Genomic DNA, 20,445 nt, shown 5'->3' with positions numbered 1-20,445 from the left:
ATTAGCACCAGTTAATGTCCTGGACATCACCAGAGGTGCTCAGATATGGACCCTGCTGGCTGCTCTCTCAGCCACAGCATCCAGGTGCACACATGCTGCCTCTGGAGCTGGCCAGGGCGTCCCAGCACCCAGCAGGCCCCCACAAAGCAGCCTAACGGTGCCAAAGCCCTAAAAGCAAGAAAATGAACCTTCCCTGCCTGCGTCCCTGCAGCCAGTGCATTCAGACAGGGCTGCGGCACTGCGGGCGGGAGAGCGGTCACCTCTGCCTGCGTTCTATCAGGACCATCTGAATCCATCAGGGCTGCCTAAATTCACCTAGTCTCCCCCACCAGCCTCTCTGGGCACTCATCCGGCGCTGGCAGGGCTGCCAGCTGCCGCACACCGTGGGAATTTGCCAAGGGATCAAGAAACGGATCACCACTCCCATCCCAGTATGAGCACATGGCTGCCCCATCACCGCTCCCCTCTCCTGGTGCCTCACCAGCTCCTGCAGCACGCCATGCAAATCTATGCTAAGGAGTCACAACAACGCACCTGGGAAACCATAAATATCTGTGAAAAATCTCCCCATAAATCCAAGGGAAGGGGAATTTATGATGCTTTCTTTGGAGATTTCTCCAGGTGTTCTCTATTAAGCCATTGTGCTTGTTTGCATAAGTATTCCTCAGACAATAAAGTCTTCCCTGCCATCAGTTATCAGCTCTGCAAACAGGAGCAGTGCCAGGCATGGGGCGTGCAAACACCCAACTGTAAAGATGAGGGACCAGCTCCTCACCTTGTATAGAAATAAAGGATATTAATCGCTCAGTGGAACTTACTTAGCACTAGTAGCTCGATGTGCTGAAGCCTTAGGCTGTAAGCTGATGCCAAGGGCGGAGAAGCTTAACAGCTTGGTGACCCAGATGGGACCCCAGACCACCACCAGGACCCCACGCCACCCCCATCAGATCCTCTCATCTCCAGCAGGTGAGTTCACCAGGGGTCTTCGGAGCAGGAGGCATCAAAGGGTGAGTGTTAAAATGCCCTGAGCAGATTTAGTGAAAATACTGTAGTGGGTTTGAGTCCCTCTTGGTACTGGGGTGGATTCAAGTCCTGCCCAGAGGAGGGTGCACACAGGAAAGGGGTGAGCTCCTCTTAGTAGCTGAAAACAATGGGAAACACACCTGGCATAGAGAAGGGGGCACCTGTACCCCAGGTACTGGAAAATAGAGAAGGGGACATCTTTAGCTGAGGTATTGGAAAACTGGAAAAAGATTGATAGCACAGTTGGTCCGTCAAAAATGTGCACAGTTACATCGTGTCAGGAAGATTGGCCGTTCACAGCCAAGGAGGGCAAATGAACAGGCTGGTGGCCACTGCAGGGGACTTCTGACCAGCAGAACTCACCTTTTTGCAACACCATCTAAAGAACAGATTCCCAGAACAGGTGAATTACTGGTACGTTTAGGACAACCGGGCATGGGAAAGGAATCACCCAAGCTGCTGTTAGAAGGAGGAAGAGATTTTACCAAAGGTGACGCTTGTGGTAGCGGATGCTGGTACCCCAGATGACAGGCCAATGGTGTCTGTCCTGCCTTACATGCCTAACGCTCCTTCTCTGCTGCCTATTTCTGCTTGCCTGGCTGCCAGACTCTAGCCTATGGTCTCCAACACCTTACCCAATCCTGCTGCTCCACAGCGAGGAGGAACAGGCAGAGCAAACCCTCCTCCCGCTGTATCGCACGTATTTACTAACAACCCTGGAACCCCAGAGACCGAGCTTCACGAGGCAGGAAAATGCCGAGGCTGAGGGAAGATGCTGAAAGATGTGCCCGGTTATTTTCTAACATACACACAGTATAATCCGAGTTGGGGCGAGACTCAGGTACTTTTGAGAGAATTGTTTCGGCTGAATAAGCGAGATAAAATAATTAACAAAGATGCAGAGTTAGCGCAACAGGCCAGGGGAAACCGAAACCCTTGGCCAACAAATGACCCAAACTGGGACTATCATAATGCAGGGGATGGAGCCACTCACCAAACAGGACCTCTGCAACTTAATGGAGGCAATTAAGGTATGTGGTGAGCTAGGAGTAAATTGGACTAAAGTGCAAGTGTGTAGAGAGAGGCTAGACAAACACCCCAGTGACTTCTGGGGACAGCTCTGACCAACCCTGTTAAAATATGGGGGAATGACCCCCCAAAACTTCCATGATGTGCTCACAATCACTGTCTTTGCAGATCAAGTGGCCCCTGACATATGGAAATATGTTAAAGAATGTATGCCAGCTTGGCAAGGGGAGACTGCAAAAAAATTTAAGTGTGACAATATTCGTATGTGATGGGCGAGAGGGGAAACAAAAGGCTGAGCAAGTGAAGAAGAGAAAGAAAGCAAAAGAACAAGAGGCTAACTCAGTGGCTGCAGCCCTAACAGGGAATTTGCAGATGAGAGACAGGAGTCGAGGAAGAGGAAGGCCAGGCATGGCGTTGGCCCAAGACCAGGGAATAGAGAGGGGAGAAGGAGCGGAAATGAAGAAAGGAAATGCTGGTATTGTGGGAATCTGGGACACGCACAACAAGAATGTCCCCTCTGTCTGGGGAAGGGGGGGGGGTGGGGGGGAGTGACGATGGAAGAAAATTATCAATGCAAAGGAGCACCCCGTGAAAATAACGACTCGCAATGACAGGAGGAAGGAGACCTGGTAGATCCTGAGGGACTGGAAGGGTTAGAAGTCCTTAGTATGTGGGAAACACAATTAGATCAAAAAGGACATACAGGCAAAGTGGAAGGCTGGGAAGTTGAATTTTTGGTAGATACAGGAACAACATTATCCCGTTTGAATTTTACTCCCAAAGGATCTAGGATCACAGACGAAATTTTAATATGTGGAGTCATGGGGCACGGAGAAAGGAATTTGAGTAAATCCCTGTTAGTAACAATAGGCAACAAGAGTATATGGGGGAGATTTGTACTAGCAGAGGATTCTCCAGCATGCTTGCTAGGGAGAGATCTCTCGCAGGCCTTAGACGTGGAATTACGCTTGCCACCTGAGGGAACAGACCTGATAATCATGGGAATGAGTGTATACTCAGAAAGCCCAAAGAATGAATCTAAAATCCCAAAGGCACTAGAATCCATATCAACAAAGCTACGGAGTAAAGCCAGCACTGAGGCAGGATTTTCAATGTCAGCTCAACCCATGAACATAAAAACAAAGGGAGGAACTCCACCTGCTGTGAAACACCATCCTACTCCCCAAGAGGCTAAAAAAACTAATCAAAAGCAAACAGACCAGCATTTAGCCCAAGGAATTTTAGAAGTATGTGTGTGTCTATATAATACTCCTATACTTGTAAAAAAGAATAGATCGGATGAAGATGGGAACCCAGGATATTGTTTTGTACAAGATTTGTGGACAATTAACCAGCACACCCTGGCTCCTTATCTGGTGGTGCCCGAGCCCTCACCCATACCTTTACAAATGCCACATTGGGCAAAATATTTTACTGTGATTGATCAAACCGCTGTCTTCCTTCGTATCCCACCAGGCGAGGACAGCCACCTTCTGTTTGCCTTCACATGGAAAGTGCAACAATTAACTTGGACACATCTTCCACAAGAATTCACAGTGTCTCCTAGAATTTTTTCGTGAATACTGTGAAATTATTTAAGGGATATAGAATCACCAGGTGGATCAGCTCTTGTGCAGTATGTAGATGATTTGCTAATAGCAAGTAAAGACAAAACCGCCTGTGTATTAGTCACTGTGCAGCTGGGTACTGCCTTAGCAGAGAAAGGTCACTGCACAGCTCCATCCAAACTTCAGCTGTGTCAGAAAGAAGTTAAATATTTAGGTTTTATCTTAAGGGAAGGACAGCGAATAATAAACCCAGAAAGAGCAGAAGCTATAGTCACGCTTCCACGACTGCTCACAAAGAAACAGTTAAGAGGGTTCCTCGGAGCTGTGTGATTTTGCTGGCCATGGATTCCCGGGTTAAGGGAATTAACGAAACTTCTGACAGAGGCAACAAGAAATAGAGAAGTAGAGGCTATTACATGGGGCCCGGAGAGGGAGCAAGCTTTTAAAGCAATAAAAGGAGCCTTAGCATCTGCTGCTGCTCTTGGGCTCCCAGATTATACAAAGCCCTTCAGTTTGTACATGCACAAACAAAAAGGAAAAGCCAGTGGAGTGGTAACGCAGAGATTAGGACCCCACCGGAGAGGCCAGTCGTGCACTGCTGAGGAGCGCCAGCTCACATCAATTCAGTGACAGCAGCAGCTACAGTATTAGTGAAAAGTTGCCCCCTCATTCTGGGACACCCCATAACAGTTTGTGCCCCACATGAGGTGGAAATACTGTCAAAACGGTATGTAACCCAAGCAGCAGTGCCACAGCAGGCACCTAGGTATGAGCTGGTCCTTTTAATGGTGGATAATACGGTTTTGGAGTTGCAATACTGGGAATCCAGCAACCCTCACCCCTTTGCCGGCTGATGGAGAACATCATCAGCACGAAGAGCTGATGCACACCTCAAGCAAACCAAGAACAGATTTAACTGATGTTCCTTTGCAGTACCCAGATCTAACTCGGATTGTAGGTGGCTCATCTTACTGCCCACGTGGACAACGATGGACCAGGTACAGTGCAGTCACACAAGGGCCAGTGATAGAAGCTGAACCACTTCCAGCAAAGATGATCATGTAAGGGACTGACACATACAGCATGTCTGGGAAAAAGGAAACCCGTCAGATGGACCTCGGTATGCTTTTGGGGTATGCCATACAACGGGAATGCTATGGGAGGAACAAGGATTTTTCATATCATCAGGGAAAATAGCGCTGAATGGAGAAGAAATACTCAGGTTGCTGGAATCGGTCCAGCTACCCAAAGAAATTGCTGTAATACATTGTCCAGATCATACCAAGGACACCACAGGAATTAGTGAAGGAAATGTCTCGACTGACACAGCGGCAAAGGCTGCGGCTCAACAGCCTCTGAGGGAACGTACGGTTACAATGCCAGTGGGGAACTGGAGCGAACAGCCAAATCTAACGGGTACCAAAACCACGCATGAAAAGCACTGTTCATCAGAAGAAAAGAAACAATGAGAGAAGTGGGAAGAAGAACAAAATGATGATGGAAGACAGACGGTTGGAGGAAAACCAATGTTACCAAAAAATATGTAATTATGGTGACAAGGTGGTTTCACAATAAAGCTCGTGGAGGAGCAGCGGCAGCAGCCAACCAAGGGCAAAGAGTACGGGCAGTGCCAGGGGTTTATGCAGCTGCAAAAAGCATCACCGACAGCTGCCCAGCTTGTCAGAGGTTCTCAAGCATCAGGCTGAGTTCAGAGTTAGGAGGGCGACTGCGGGACTACTCTCCTTTTCAAAGACGGCACATAGATTACAGGGATATGCCATCTGCCAGCAGGTATGAGCACTCCTAGTGATAGTAAATCGGTTATCAGGCGGGGTAGAAGCCTTCCCACCAGGAAAGGCTGACACAGCAGGAGCAGTAAAGGCCTTACTGAGGGATGTCATACCCAGACATGGAGCTCCAGAGTCAATCGAGTCAGACAGGGGTGCTCATTTCACAGCAAACATAATCGACCAACTGTATAAATCATTAGGAATAGACAGAAACCTGCATACTCCCTATCACCCACGGTCTTCGGAAGAAACAGAGAGAATGAACAGAAAGTTAAAAGGGAAAATATCAAAAATATGTATACACGCTGCTTTAAAATGGCCAGAAGCACTGAACTTAGCTCTACGGGATGTATGGAATGCTCTGTGACGATCCACAGGACTAGAACCAGCAGAAATTCTCTTTCAGAGCCATTTAACTATACCAGAAATGTATATCCCAGAAAAGACCAGCCTACTGGACAGAGATGAACAGATGACCCAACATGTCACACGCATATGCAGAAAGGGTTTGAAAATAACAGAAGGCATGCTCAATGGTATCAGCCCACACCTCTGGAAATACAGGTACACGATATACAACCTGGAGATGAAGTTTTAATTAAGGTGTTCTCGGGAAAATCCAAATTAGAACCTAAGTAGGAAGGTCCATATACCATTTTACAATGTTCCTTTTTTGCTGTTAAAATGACTGGATACACCATTTTCACATTAAACAGGTGGTCAGCCAACCAGCTGACAAATAACTGACTCCTGAAAAACTCTCCCATCAATGAAGAATGAAGTGGGACATCTCACTACTCTTGGTATTATTGACTGGTGACCGCTACAGCATGGCTAAGTATAAAAATGATGGATGATGCAAATTAGTGGAAAGTAAACAAAACCAAAAGGAAGATCATTTTCCTAGATTATAGCAGAACACGGTTCCCAATTCCTAAAACACCCGATAGGAAGACTCTTGATTTCTGTTGTGAATCAGATAAGGTTTATAATTTAGCCTTAACAGAGGTAAACAGTAGGGACAGGTCTCATTGCCTCAATAATACCAGTTGTTGTTTAACGCTTAACACCGGTTGTTGCGTGACAATGGATTCTAGGTTAAGAATTAATAGGATACAGGTTAATGTGTGCTGTGAAAGTGTTGACCCCGTACCAACCACAGTTTCTTTGCCCACCATGATAAGTCCTACCTCAACTCCACGAATAAGAGAAGAGCTATTCTCCCAAATATCTGGAATTGGACCATGCGCAATCCAACATGCAGGACAACAACAAGTGGAATTTAATCCCTCATGGTCCCTTAAGCGAGTAGAACTACTGATGCAAATGAAGATCAAACCAACCTGTTCACCACTCTGGCCAGCACAGTTACACGGGTGAACCCTTACCCCTTCCAAGCAAACAAGGGATGCAACTGGACCATAGGGACAGGACTGGGAGTCCTAATAGTATAGATGCTGAAGTACTCATAAACAGACTAAGCACAACAACAAGTGATTTAAACAAATGAGAACACCCATTGCCATCCCCTCTATTAGCATTGGGAACTAATCAATGGCTCTTATCTGATATATTGCCTCAGTGGGAGAAAATCCATAAAAGAGACCACCAGCTGATTGTAAAGGCATTTGGAACAGTCCAGGGCAATCTTTCACCAGCTCTTAGCTGTATCCAAGCCTAACAGTGGATGCAGTCTACAGCAGGAGCAACTATAAGGGAAGGTGTAGAAGGCACCTTACCCACAGAGGCTGGAAAAGTAATTTGGAACAATGCAACCGAATTTGAAAGAGAATTGCAAGCCTGATGGTATTTGGTCAATTTTACTTATGATCCCATTAACACTAAGGTCACAGCCTTTTTCTCCACAGGATATGATACTGGTGTACACCATACACCCAGGGGCTGAGCTAAGATTAAATCACCATGGAACCGTTCTCTTTCCATTAGAACACAGGATACAGGCACAACAAAGCGGAACCAAACAGCAAGCTGTTGATGTTGACGCATGTATCATATAGGAACAACAAGGATTCATTTGTAAAAGAAACACCATTAAAGCCCAAGGCATACATCTTGACACCAAGCAAAGTGTTTGTCATTTTGAAATATGTGTCAATGAAACCCCTGCAACTGACTTAAAAATACTGGAAAAGGATGTGTTTGCATAAGGACCCTTTGTGACTTTCTATTCACAGGCAATATGTAGAGCCAACTAATCCTTCAAACATTTGTAACTTTACTAGAATTATAGGGCGTGATTTTAATTATTCAGCTCCTGTTACATCCCATCAATTGTTACAGTCTAATTGTACATGAGTTAAAGATTTGTTATCTGCTTCAATTGGAATGAATCTTACGCGGGTAAGGAAACTATTACAACACAATGACTTATATCAACTATTAAAACATATATGAACTGATGGGAAAAAAAACTCTAATTACTGTCAACCATTATGTAGATGAAATATATCATGTGTTTGAAAGATTAAAAAGAGATGCAGACCAGCACTGGTGGGAAACTTTCCTTGAGTGGTCACCTGCAGCCACAGGAATTGATAACCTCATGCTCCACACAGTGGTAATCTTACCAGCTTTGACTCTCTTAAATTTGTTACTTGCAATCATTTTGCATGTAAGATCATGGAAGTTGATCACATGTTTGGAAAGGCTTCACCAGCTTTGCTTAACATACTAGCAGGAATAATTAATAAAAACAAAAGGAGGAGTTTAAAGAAATAAAGGATATTAATTGCTTAGCATAACTTACTTAGCATTAGTAGCTAGATGTGCTGAAGCCTTAGGCTGTAAGCTGTGAACTTTCACCTAGATGTGCTGAACTTTCACCTAGTTAAGTAAAAGGCCCCAGAGCCCATCTGAGCTAGAAGACAAGGAAGCGAGGAAAGCTGCCACACTCAGCAGCAGAACCTGCAGCCTTAGAGGTAAGAAAAGAAGCGGCACACCGAGAGGCAAGGAAGGGACCAGCGAGGAACGGGCACACCCTAGACCCTAACATTATGGCTGGTCCCTCTGTGGAGACACCCAGTTGGAACCGTTTCTAATACCATACGACCCAAATAAATCACCTCATTGGACTTAAACCTGAGACTCTGCTATGGGATACCCGGGGTGGAGACGCTTCTTTAAAAACATCACCACATCCTCGGGGGGATGCTTTAAGTCAGCCACTGCCAGCAACAGGCTGTTCTTGCTCAGGGTTGTTGCAGCACAACCAAGCTAGCAGGCTGCAACAAGGCCTTTACTATCAGTCAGATTCTACTATCCGTGCTGTTTCTTCATACTCTTCAGACCAGTCCCTCTGCTTCCTGCCTCTGCTGCATCCTTTTCCTTATCTCTCCTACATCCAGGGCACTCTCTCCTCCCTCTGCTTCTTCCAGACCTGACTTCGCTAGCTGCTCCCCTTCCATAGCCCTTAGAGCTATTTAACTACTTAGCAGGAACCAGCCACAGCTGCACCTTATCCACATCAGCCAACCCACTGCCCCTGAAGCCAGCCCCCAGCTGTATATTGTTAATTAACCCAGCTTCATTCCTCTACACAAGGCCACGGCAGGTCCCAGGGGCAGCACCAATGCCCGCAGCCCAGTCTGCACCCAGGGGACCACAGTGGCCTCTTGGAGGTGAGGACAGGTTAGACCCAGTGGTTCATGTGGTGAAGGGACATCCCACAGCTCGGTCTCTGGCAGGGATTGGTGCCCAGCATCGCCCTGCTTCTTCAGAAAACAGAAATAAATTACAATTGAAAATCTGCCTCGGTGCTAGACCTCAGGTTTCACCCTGAGCAGCTCCTGCCAGGCTGCCCAGGTTAATTGCCAGGAGAGCATGTTGTATTTCAGCTGTGACATTTCCTTGCATGTTTAATGTATCCTTATCATGACTTTCATGTACTTCTGTGTAGATGAGTAGGAGACAGGAGAAAATGAGTAATACATTTCTTTCCAGCATGAAATTCTAAGTGTTTCCTCTGCTGAGTGCAATTACTCTGTATATGACTCCTGTAGTCTGGCTAATACTGTTAAGTATACAGCAGATTAAGGGATTTGGAGCTGCAAAGTCCATTTCATCCATCCAGGCCTTGCAAGAAAATACAAGCAGAGAAAAGGTCTTGCAGAAGCCCCCGAACCAAGCAGGGTCTGGCCTGCAGGTGACTGTCCCACCATGTCCCCTTGCTGCTGGGGACCTCTTCCCCGGCAGCTTTTGGCTCTCCACTGGGGCTAACGCAGAGGAGGGCAACCAGACCTGCCGTGGCCAAAGCACCTGTAGCCACATCCCCAGAGCTTGCCCGTCACCAGCGGCTCCCAAATCCAGCGTGCCGCCGTCTGGGATGCTCCTGGCCCTACGCCGAGCACCACTGTCACATTCCTGGAGCACCGAGCAGTCCCTGGTGTGGCGTGCTGGGGACATGGTGGCCACAGTGAAGGACTTAAGCAGTCACAGTGCCACTGCCGAGAGTGCTCTCCAGGCAGCGGGAGAAGAGCTGTTATCTCCAAGCTGGAGAGTTAATAACAGCACCGGAAAATTTCTGCTTTGGCTGAGGCGATGGCCTCTCTCTGCTCCACGGAGAGGAAAGCCACAGTGCCAGCGTGCCCACGGGGGCCAGACCGTGCTGCCAGCCCCCAGCCCCACGGCACCCCAGTTCCCCAGCAGGGACTTGCCCTAGGGGCGCAGGCTGAGCCAGCAGGGGGGACACCCTGCCCTGCTGCCTAGAAGCAGGGCAGCAAAACACCATTTTGCAGCCCTCATGCCTAAGGAAGCCTCAAAAATAACCTACGTATGGAGTCAGCATCCTTCCCCAGTTCACAGTGGGCACAGCCCGAGCCCGGCCATCGCTCCTGCCCAGAGGGAAAGCCACAGTGAGCTCCCTCCAGCTCCTGCAAGCCAATGTAATATGAAGCAGAGCAGATACTGGGTTGTTCTGCAAGCATAGGTGAGTGAAGCAGAGCAAGGAGATGGCTTTAAGTAGTAAAAGCTGCCCTTTTGTTACGAGCTCAGACACAGCCTTATACATCCCCAAGCAGCAGAGGAGCCATCTCCACTTTGATCTGGGTTTGATTTAAAATGGAGCATCTCCCTCAGCATCACCAGCGGGACAGCAGCAAAGTAACCTTGTTTTCCTCTGCTTTGTCCCTTTTGCCACCCGCTGTGTGCCAGAGGACCCAGAGCCACGTGCCAGAGCTGCATACCCAGCTCCCTGTGCTCCGGGGGCTTGTGGCCATGACGTGCTGGGGCAGCCCCCAGCTCTGACTGCGTTCCCCTTGCCGTGCCCCCCCCGACACACGCGGTGCCTGCCCTGCCTTGCCCGGTCCAGCCGTGGCAGGTGGGGATGCTCGGGGTGACGCTCCCTCCCCGCGCTGGGGTGCGGATGAGCCAGCACAGAACCAGGGAAATGAGAACCTGCCAGGGCATAATGCCAATTCACCACCCATTAACTCCCTGCAAATCCTCCACTCCCCAGCCTTATCTTCCTCTGCCATGTCCCCTTGCTCCCCCTCCTCCCCCTCCTCCCAGGCTAACGGGCTTTTTGGACGTGGAGACGAGCTGTATAGGTACCTCAGCTGTGCTTGGGAGCCTGTAAATGGTGGTGCAGTGGTGTCTGCAGGGAGGTCTGATGGGAGACATCCCCAGCACCCATTGGACACCCTCTCGGCACCCATGGGTGACGGGGCTGCCCCATGCAGCAGAGCTCATTGCCAAATGCTCACTTGCTCTTGTGGATTGAATGTCAGACTCCGAACATTAACTTTTATGGTGTAATATATCCAGCATCAACCCACGTTGTCAGGAGATACCCCAAAGCTATCAACACATCTGGATGCGAATGATTGTTTAAACACCCCGCATGGTCCTGTGCGTACGGGATAGATTTACTGTCACTTCTGGTAAAATTGGGAGGGATAAAATCAAACAGCTGAGCAGCAATATCTGCTGGGCAGGGGGGGAGCAACCACCAGTGTAGCTCAAGGGCTTTGGCTAAAAAGGGAGCTCCAGAACAAACACCAGCGAAGCTCACCATGAGGCAGCTTTGCTTACAGCTCCTGCCTGAACAGCGAATTTGACCTGTGAGCCCCCCTGACCCGCGGCAACCCTCAGAGCGCCGGCTGTGTTTTGAATCAGCACTTTCTGAAATCGGCCAGATTTCAGTGGTCCTTCACTGCAGCACGGGCAGGGCAGGCAGGGCAGGCAGCTCCTGTGCCCACGGGTGGGCAGACGAGCCACCCCAGGAGGTTCTGTGAAATTCCTCAGATGAACACTGGATGAAAGCCACCGAGAGTCACGCACCAGGTGAGCCCTTGCCGTGCATCCCAGGCTCCCCCGGCTGAGGCAGCTTGCCGCACTGCAGGCCGCACAGGAATTTAGCAGCCATCTGCAACACAGAGGCAACAGCAACCCTGCAACGGCCCAAGAACTGCTCCTGCTCGCTCAGTGTCCCCTCATTCCTCTGGCAAGCCCCGAGTCATCTGCTCCTTACCTTGTTCCCAAAGTAGCCATGTCCATGAGCTTGCAGCACTGGCTTTTCAGAGGAGAAAGTTCACCTCTGCAGCAAAGACCACATATTCTACATGACAAACTGAGCTCAGCCCAAACCTGTTTTCCGCCAGAAACTTTGCGCAGGAAATTTGTGTCCAGCTCTTTCCATCAAGCAGCACAGCTTCCTACATGAGGAAGGTTTTTGGACTAGCACAGCATTCCTCAAGGCAGGAAATAAATGTCAGACCAGAGTTAGTGGCTGGAGGCTGAATCTAGACAAGCTCAGACTTAAAATAAGGCACAATTGTTGGACAATCACAAGTACTATCACAGCTGCTAAGTTAGGAGCAAAAGGAATATTCTGTCTTCAGCTATCTGAAAGGAAGAGAGGCTGTTCCTCCAAAAGAGGTGCTATAAGGTTGCTCACAAGCAACATCCAAGAGTTAGAAGCATCCCCATAGGAGCCTGGGGACACCAGCACTGTGGAGCTGAGGCAGCGTGCTCAGGGATGGCACGGCCACCATGGTCTCAACCACTGCACCAGCCTCCACCAGCAGCCTTTGCTCCAGCTCAGCAGGTCGCATCCATCTCTGGCAGTGCTGAGGCTTGTGGGATGGGAGAGGAAAGCGTTGCCAAGCCCATTTAACCCGCTTACAAGAGCTTATAGCATCGTAGCATCGTCCCCAGCTTGGTAACCATAACCCCTGCAGCATCTCCCAGCCCTCCCCAAATTCCCCTTCATTGCAGCTTCCATGTTTTATCTTTAAAAACCACAACAGGCAGGGTTAAAAAAAAACCATGACAAACAATCCAAGGAAAAGAATAAAACAGCCCTTCAAACCCCAACCTACATTTGAAAGGGAGGGATGGAGGCAAGGCAAGAAAGCCAGTGTAAAGCCTCATTACCATCAGAAATCCTCTCTCCCTGCCCTTACCTCCCCGCTCATTTCCATATCACAGGGGACACAATACCTTTCTTCTCTTGAAAAATGTCCCATTTTTGCCAAGACCGGCTGTCCCCACTCCCAGCACCGGCTTTCGGAGATGGGGAACAAAAGCTGGGCGCACACCTGCCCTGGCAGGCGGTGCCGGAGTGTGAGTCTCCAGGTCCTTATCAGCCTCCTGGGAGCAGTTTTTATCATTATTATTATTAGTCTATTTTATCTATTTTTTTTCTTAGCTTCAAGATCCTTTAGTCAGTCAAATTATACTCAGAGTAGCAGAAGCGGCAGAAAATAAAGCATTATAAGGGGTTCAGGAAGTTATTTTCGTCTCAAGGAGCATGTAAGAAAGGCTGACAAGCCTTTATTCTGCTCTTATGGGATAATCTGTAGGTTCCCAGCTGATATAGGGGAAAAAATTAAAAGCATCAGAAGAAATTACAGAAAGAAGTAAAACCCAGGTCTCTGCATAAATGGAAGTACCATGCACCGTGCACCTTGGCTGACAGCTGAAGGCACCAGAGGGTGAAATGCGAGCGCAGGGAAGGGAAGGGGCGGCCACGGGGCTGGGAGGGGCTGGGCAGAGGGTGCAGGGTGCAGGGCAGGAGGGTCCCTCAGCCCCCTCTGGCTGGTCTTTTCCCCTGCTAAGTGGACCTGTCACATCTTTCCAGTCCAAAGCATCACTGACACAGCAGGCGGAGGAGGGAGGGAAAGCAAAGCAGCTCCGATGTCGACCCGGCATCTCCCATACTGCTGCGGGTTACTGGATTCATCCTGCTCCTGTCTGGCTGCTCCGATAAAAGCTACGAGCATCAGGTCAGGCACAGCAAAATTTTTTTCTGCAAGGACTGTGGGCTCTTCCACCTACATAGGTAGTGAGGGGCCCCAGGAGCTCCCAGCAGCCATCTGGTGAGCACCAGGCACGGGGCTGGGAGCGGAGCCAGGGTGCCGAGGAAGGGCCAGGGCTGCAGGGTGCTGTGCAGAGGAGACAGAAGAGGAGGAACCATCAACCCCTTTCCACGGCGCCAGCCTGCGGGGATGAGCGATGGATGCACGCAATGCTGGATGGCGAGGGGACGCGGGGCCTGGCTGCAGGCAGGCGAGAGGCAGCAGCATCCCGAGCGGTGCAAGAAGATGCACAAAGGCATTTGTGGTGCAAGACAGCCCTCCCCACAGGCGCGGTGCCGGGGGCAGGGGAATGGGTTGCCCCTCTTCCTGGCCGGGATGCAGGGTTGAAGGCAGCCCCCTCCCATTGAGGCACAGCAGCCGGCCCCATGCTTCCCTCTCCGGCTGTCTGGCGGCTGAGCTGCGCGGTGCCGAGGCGGTGCCGTCACCCGTGATTGATGGCACGGTTCAGGAGGAAATAAATTCCCAGGCTTTTTGCAGGAGGTGAACTGGGGGGTGTATCCATCTTAAAGATACTTAATGAATGTGCCACAGCCCGCAGAGTGGCAGCAGATACATCTCTGCAGCCAGCACTCCCCACGCTGTTCCTTGCGAGGTTCAGGCACAATTTAACAGCTTCTTATTGATTTTATTTATGTTCCCCAGGCCCTGGCAGTGTCTATATTGCCCCAGTCCAACAAGAGCCCCATAGTCACGGCAGGGACCTGCACTTGCTTTTCCATTCCTGCTCCTCATCCCTTGCCTACCCTGGATGGGGCAACGCGAAATCACCTGCCCCAGGGCAACTCTGGAGACAAAACCTGGTGTTTGGCCAGAGAAGACGTGGTTTGGGGTTCCTTAAAACATATTAAAGTCTATGTGGGCTTCAGCTCGGCTCTTCAGGCCAAGAAAGAAGATGACGCAGGATGACTAGAGCAATGGTGAGCACTGGCACAGCACTGGGGGAACTGCTGGTGCCACCCACACCACCCCGGCACCAGGCTCTGGGTTGCATCTTTAGAACTCAAAGCAAAATAAGAACCTTACAAAAGATGCCTTTGCAAGAGGGGACTATGGAAAACCTTAGCTTTTATGTAGCATAGCAGACCTTCATTTTCAAGGCAAGAAAAATGGCAATCAGCAGTTCTGGTGTGTGGCTTTGGCTTTGTTTTTCCCTCTTTCCCTGGGGGCAGGGGGGAAAGAAAAGCAGCAAAGAACAGCAGAGACCCAGCTGACCTTTCTGGCTAAGAGACCTTGTCTGAATCACTGGATGGTAACAATGAATGAAATGCCAGTGCCCTGCCTTATAAATACCAGGTTCCTCTTGGGGTGAAACGCCAGCTTTCGAACGTGGAAATGCTGCAAAGAAAATGTCACCCTCCCCAAGGTGAGAAATGCCAGCCTGCTGCAAGCGCCTGGGCTCACCCACGGGGAGGTGGGCAGGATGATGCCTGCTGCCGGGTCCCCAGCCTCCTCCCAGCCGGGGTCATCTCCAAAGCTCACCGAAGGCAATGGCACGAAGGGGCCAGGCCTTCAATGTGGGACAGCCAGAGCATCAGGTCCTCCAGGGCTACCTTCAGCATCACAGCAGCAAGCAGCTCAGAAGAGCTGCCTTTGGGATTTGGGTTCGGGGTTTTTTCCCTTTTCCAGTGGCTATGAGATTTGTCAGTGTGGCCAGTGAACCAAACAAATCACATTTAAAGATTGGTTCGGATCAAGCAAAAACAGTTATTTCCAGTTTTCCCAGCTAAATAGAAAAACAATTGAGCATAAGAAGATTTTGCCATCTAAGGAGTTTATCACAACCTGAACTCCTAGTTCACAGTAAGCACTGTTGTTGCTGGGTTTAATCCTATTTATTAAACATGGGAAATCATCCAAAACACTCTCTTTGTGTGAAGAAATGCTTCCCTTGGAGCTGGTGATATTTGCAACATCTCTCCTACCCTTCCCAGGGCCAAGCCTGGTAAAAGTTAGGCTTAACCCAAATTTTTCAGCTGCTCATCCTTCCTTTTCTCCCACCTTGGCATCATCCTGCCCCGGCGCCCTGGGTACCAAAGCCCTGAAACCAAACCCATGCCAGGTCAGGGCAGCAGAGGAGGAGGGACAATTCCCACCTCAGGGACCAGCAGCACTCCAGGACCAACACTGGGAGCTCTAGGGCTGCGTAAAGGTAACCAAACCTTTCTACCTGATAAAATTACATCAGGAAATGAATGAAGTTGCTTTTTGCCATGTAGGAATTGGAGCTGTTCTCTTTCCCCACACCCACACCTTCCCCCCCCCCCATGTGTGAAATAATTTTACCACACTTTTTTTTTTTTTTTTTTTTTTGGTTACTCCTCCTCCCCTCGGATCTCGCCCTTCCTGGCGTTTGAAAATAGCTCATAAAAAGGAGGAGGAACGAGGCGGGTAATAAAAGGAAATGTGTGGGGATGCAAGATGGAAGGAGAGAAAAGGGAAAAATACAAGACTGAAAATACATGTTTTTCTAAGCAAATCAGGAATGGCTGACGCTTTGATTCCAGCACCCATTCTGGGGAAGATCTACTAATTTAGAAAGTTTTGGAAGGCTCTTTGCATCCTGCCATTTGTTAGGCAACACCTAGGACAAAAGTGGCACGGGCATGCCTGCCTGCGCCTGCCTGCACCTGCCCGGGCAGGCAGCCACCTCCCGCTGGGCGCTGTGCCGCAGCGAGGCAGCACGACCTGCCAGGGAACCCAGGCATCGTTCATGATTAGAGCTGGTCAGGAACCCTCTGACTACACAGATTTTCTCCTTGTGCAACGCTTATAGCCAGAACTGAAATGGTTGGAAAAAACATGGCAGGTTTGATAACCTTCCATCGGAGCAAAGGCACGGCCCCTGGGGAACTGGACTCCCAGTTCCTTCCCAACTTTCCTGCCAGGGAAACAGCCAGGGGGGGCGGCAGCAGTGCACCCCTAATGCAGTATGGCTCATCTGCAAATTCGCTCTCAGCCGTGGCAGCAGTGGGGCTGACAGCATCGGCGGAGGGATGCTCACTGCTCAGGGAGGCACCCGGGGCAACCTTCCCCTCCTGCATCCTGAGCGGTGGGGGCAGAGACACCCCCTTCTCCCCAGCACTTGCACTTAGCCAGGTTTAAGGTCTCTGGCCATAAGGCTGTGTCCCTGTGCCCCACCTCTTGGCTCTTTCCAGAGTTCTCTCCTGTCATTCCTATTTGTATGGGGAATCACCTGGGTATCCCTCGTTTCCTTTTGATACCTGCTCTCTCCCTGCATGGCACCTTCCACCTCCTTCCCGCTCCTGTCCTTTGGGCAGCAGTTCTGGAGCCAAAGGGATGCTTTCCATCTTTTTTCTTTTTAAAAAACCTAACAACCTAATTCATTGCAAAGCAACCATTTCATGTCTGACATGGAAGGGACTTGGGGATTTATGTTAGCGGTGGCACAGAGGGGAATCTGCAGCTGGAGCAGCAGCAGGAGAGCTGGCAGCAGCAGGCGCTGCCCACACGGCTGCTGTTGGAGCTCCGGGGAGTGACCCCCCGAGGAGCACATCTCCGCAGGGATGCACAGATCCAGTGCCAAGTCCAAAGGATGCTTCCCACTCCATTCAGGAGCACAGCAAGTGCTCCTTGCCTTGAAAGCAATGGAGCCAAGAGGGGAACTACATCTCATCCTGTGCCACACCAGTGCCTGAAAGAGCTGGGAAAGCTAGGCTGGGCTGGGTGGCAGCGCACCGGGGAGAGGCCAGCTGCTCTGGGCTGGGTTCAGGCCAAGAAAGAGCATCCCCATGCCCCCCGAGGTGAAGGCAGGGAGACTCTGCCACTGTATGCAGCTCCCTCGGGAGCTTGGAGGTGATGAGTTGACCCAGCCCAGCAGGCAGCAATGCCCCAGCCCAACACACAGCAAAGGGCGTCTGCAGGAGCTGAGCAGGACCATCTTGAGATCCCAGTGGGATACCGAACATTCTTCCAACTGAATCCCCGAGCCCAGCAATCTGCATCTTTCCTTGGGAGATGCCACCCTGCAACACTCCCTCTTCCCACCCTCCCACAGGGACACTCACTTTTTCCAGCTGAGCTGAGGAACAAACAAGTCATCAGCCACTCCAGGTAGGTGGGTTGGCAACGGCCAAGGAAAAGATGCTTTATGTTTGGCGACAGTCCACGGAGCTAACTCAGCAAAGCCAGATGATAGGCAGTGAGGCCACCCTTTCCAATAATAGCACTGCGTGGCATGCAGATCACTCTTGCTCAAGAGATCTCCAAGGACTTAGTGCGAACTTCATAATACCCCCATTTCCAGCACACAGGAACGCTGCTTGCAAAGCTAATAATTTTCTAGTGCATCTTCATTAGCCTTTAAACACTCTGCTTCTGGCCTCCAGCATCTCCACAACTGCTGGAGGCCCCAGGCCAGATCCCGTTCTTGCACACACTGGTGTAAATGTGTTTATCCACAGCCGAAAACATGTTGCTAGATGTTACACCGGTGTCTGAGTGTGCTCTCGCATGCTCACCAGTGCATCGTTCTCTTTGCCTCCAAGGTGACGATGAGCCTTGCAAGACCCCCAGCCCACCTTGCTGATGTAACCTGGGTCTGACACAGTTCCTCCTCCACAACCCCACTTTTTCGCTCCAGCAGCCTGCAGAGGCCTGTAGCTCTCGAGGTTTGCAGAAAACCCTCCTCTCCCGAGCTCACATGAGGCATGTCAACTACCAAGCTTTGAAATAAGATGCAGCACCTTTCCCCTGCACCTCCCCTCATGCCACAGACCAAGAAGCAAACGCTCTGAAATATGCCTTAGTCCTCACTCACAGAAGAGTCTCTTCGCAGAGTAGCAAAATTATTTAGTTATAGGAAAAGTCCAACCAGGGACCATGCTGAAAGCCCTTCCCAAGCCACGTGCAAGTAGCCACAGGCCAACAGCCAGCAAACCCCTCTGCTGGCAGGCAGCACAGCAGAGCAACGCGGGCTTCAACTGGAAACACCAGCTCTGCACCAGGCACGGCCAGCACCGAGCTGTCCATGTGCCTGGAGCTCCCCATTCTCCTCTCTGCCCCCCACCATCTGCTGGTGGGGTCCCCTCACGTTTTACCCCACTCTGGGGCTGTTCACGGGGGCAGCTCTGCCCCAGCCCATCCCTGAGAGCCCACACTGCTCTGCCCCCACGTGAGAGAGCATCAGATACCTCCCCAGGCTTCAACACAGAGTCCCACAAGTATTTTAGCCTGGCTGAACTGGCTTTTTCCCAGAAAGGGAAATTTTGATGGATATTTTCCAACCAGCTGGAAAGCTGCAGGGCACCTGCCAGCACTTGCATTGCTCAGGTGCTCGCCGGGGGTCTGGACCAGGTTTGGCACAGAGACACCAGCATCCACCCCGGCTGGGATGTGACCAGCCACAAAGCTGGTTCAGCCTTACACAGACAGGCCGAGGAAGATGTGGAGTTTCCGTACTCCGTAGTTCCCAGCACAGGAACAGCCCTGCCACATCTCCAACGCGGGATGTAGCGTGGCGGGGAGGCGTGACAGCCCCGGGCGAGCCCAGCTCTCCCACTGCCACTGGGGCTGGATGCGGGGCTGATTAGAGGGATTAAAAACAAGTTTAGCAGCTGGCAGCAGGAGGCATGTGCTGGCAGGGGCCAAGCTCACCAGCCTGCGGGATGCCACGGGGGGATCTTGAAAGGAAAGGAAGATCTGAGCGGGCGCATCACCGCCCAGCTCCCACTCTAATGAGGGACAGGAGCAACCTGCGGTTAGCAAAGAGCTCTCAGATGAAAGCAGCTCCATCCCTGGGATCTTGTTATTATTTCACAGATGCTATTCACATACCTTTTCTTTATTGTTATTTTTCTAAGGTCTCTCATCGCTCTCGATAAACGGTGCCTCTGTGGCTGCAGGTAGCGGGTGGCAGGGAAGGGAAGGCAGCGCCCGGGGGCTGCAAACTCAGCTGCCTGTAGCCCCGGCAGGGCCATATGCTGCCCGAACACGTGCTCCACCTCTGGGGATGCTCAAACATACCAAGCAATAGGGTCTGGCAGCAAATACCCCACATGGGACCCCAGGCTGCCTTCCCAGCCCCTTCCCCTCCTCACCGGCAGGCTGGGCTTTGCAAAGGCCATCTTCTCTGGGAATTGCTAAGAAATCCCAGCATGAAAAGCACCAGCAAAGAGTGAATTGTTGTGACCCAGCCTTTACCCCTGCCTCCAGGCATGACTGCCATAAGGCCATTTGAAATCCAGGCTGAGGAGATCCTGCCCAGCCTGCCCCAAATCTGACAGGTAAAAAAAAAACCAACTCCCTCCTTGAAAAGCTAAAGGCAGCCAGCCACAGCTCGCTCTTCCTTTGCAAAGCGGCCCTGACCAGGATGGCCTCAGCCAGGGTCACTGGACAGAGGGACCGTACACGTTGTCCTCCTGCTGTAAGCTGGGGCACCCAGCCCGGCCCTCGGCCTCTCCCAAACCCTGACCGAGCTTTTGCAGGGTTAGCGCAACAGCAGGGTGACAAGGGAAGGCAGCAAGAGGGAAAGCGAAAAGATTAAAAACAGATTCCAGTTGTGTTTCAACTTTTGTAAAATAAAAGGTCTTGCAGCAAGCATTGCTGAACCACAAAGCATGCCTGTTCTCGGGCCACAAGGCAGCTGAACAGCAGATGTATTTTTCATTAAAAGACTTGTTAATATTGCAGGTTCCCACTGCGGACCTGGTTTCCTGGCTCTGGTTGATTGCCAGAGAGCCA

General features: G+C 50.6%; 1 protein-coding gene across 1 annotated transcript in view; it reads right to left on the bottom strand.

Moving 5' to 3' along the window:
• Positions 1-20,445, bottom strand: part of LINGO1 (leucine rich repeat and Ig domain containing 1) — a 169,601-nt gene that overhangs the window by 111,581 nt on the left and 37,575 nt on the right. The window lies entirely within an intron of this gene.

Source organism: Falco rusticolus, chromosome 7 (genome assembly GCF_015220075.1).
Source record: "Falco rusticolus isolate bFalRus1 chromosome 7, bFalRus1.pri, whole genome shotgun sequence".
Taxonomy (NCBI): domain Eukaryota; kingdom Metazoa; phylum Chordata; class Aves; order Falconiformes; family Falconidae; genus Falco; species Falco rusticolus.
The sequence above is the reverse complement of the archived record's forward strand: the minus strand, read 5'-3'. Positions and strand labels throughout refer to the sequence as shown.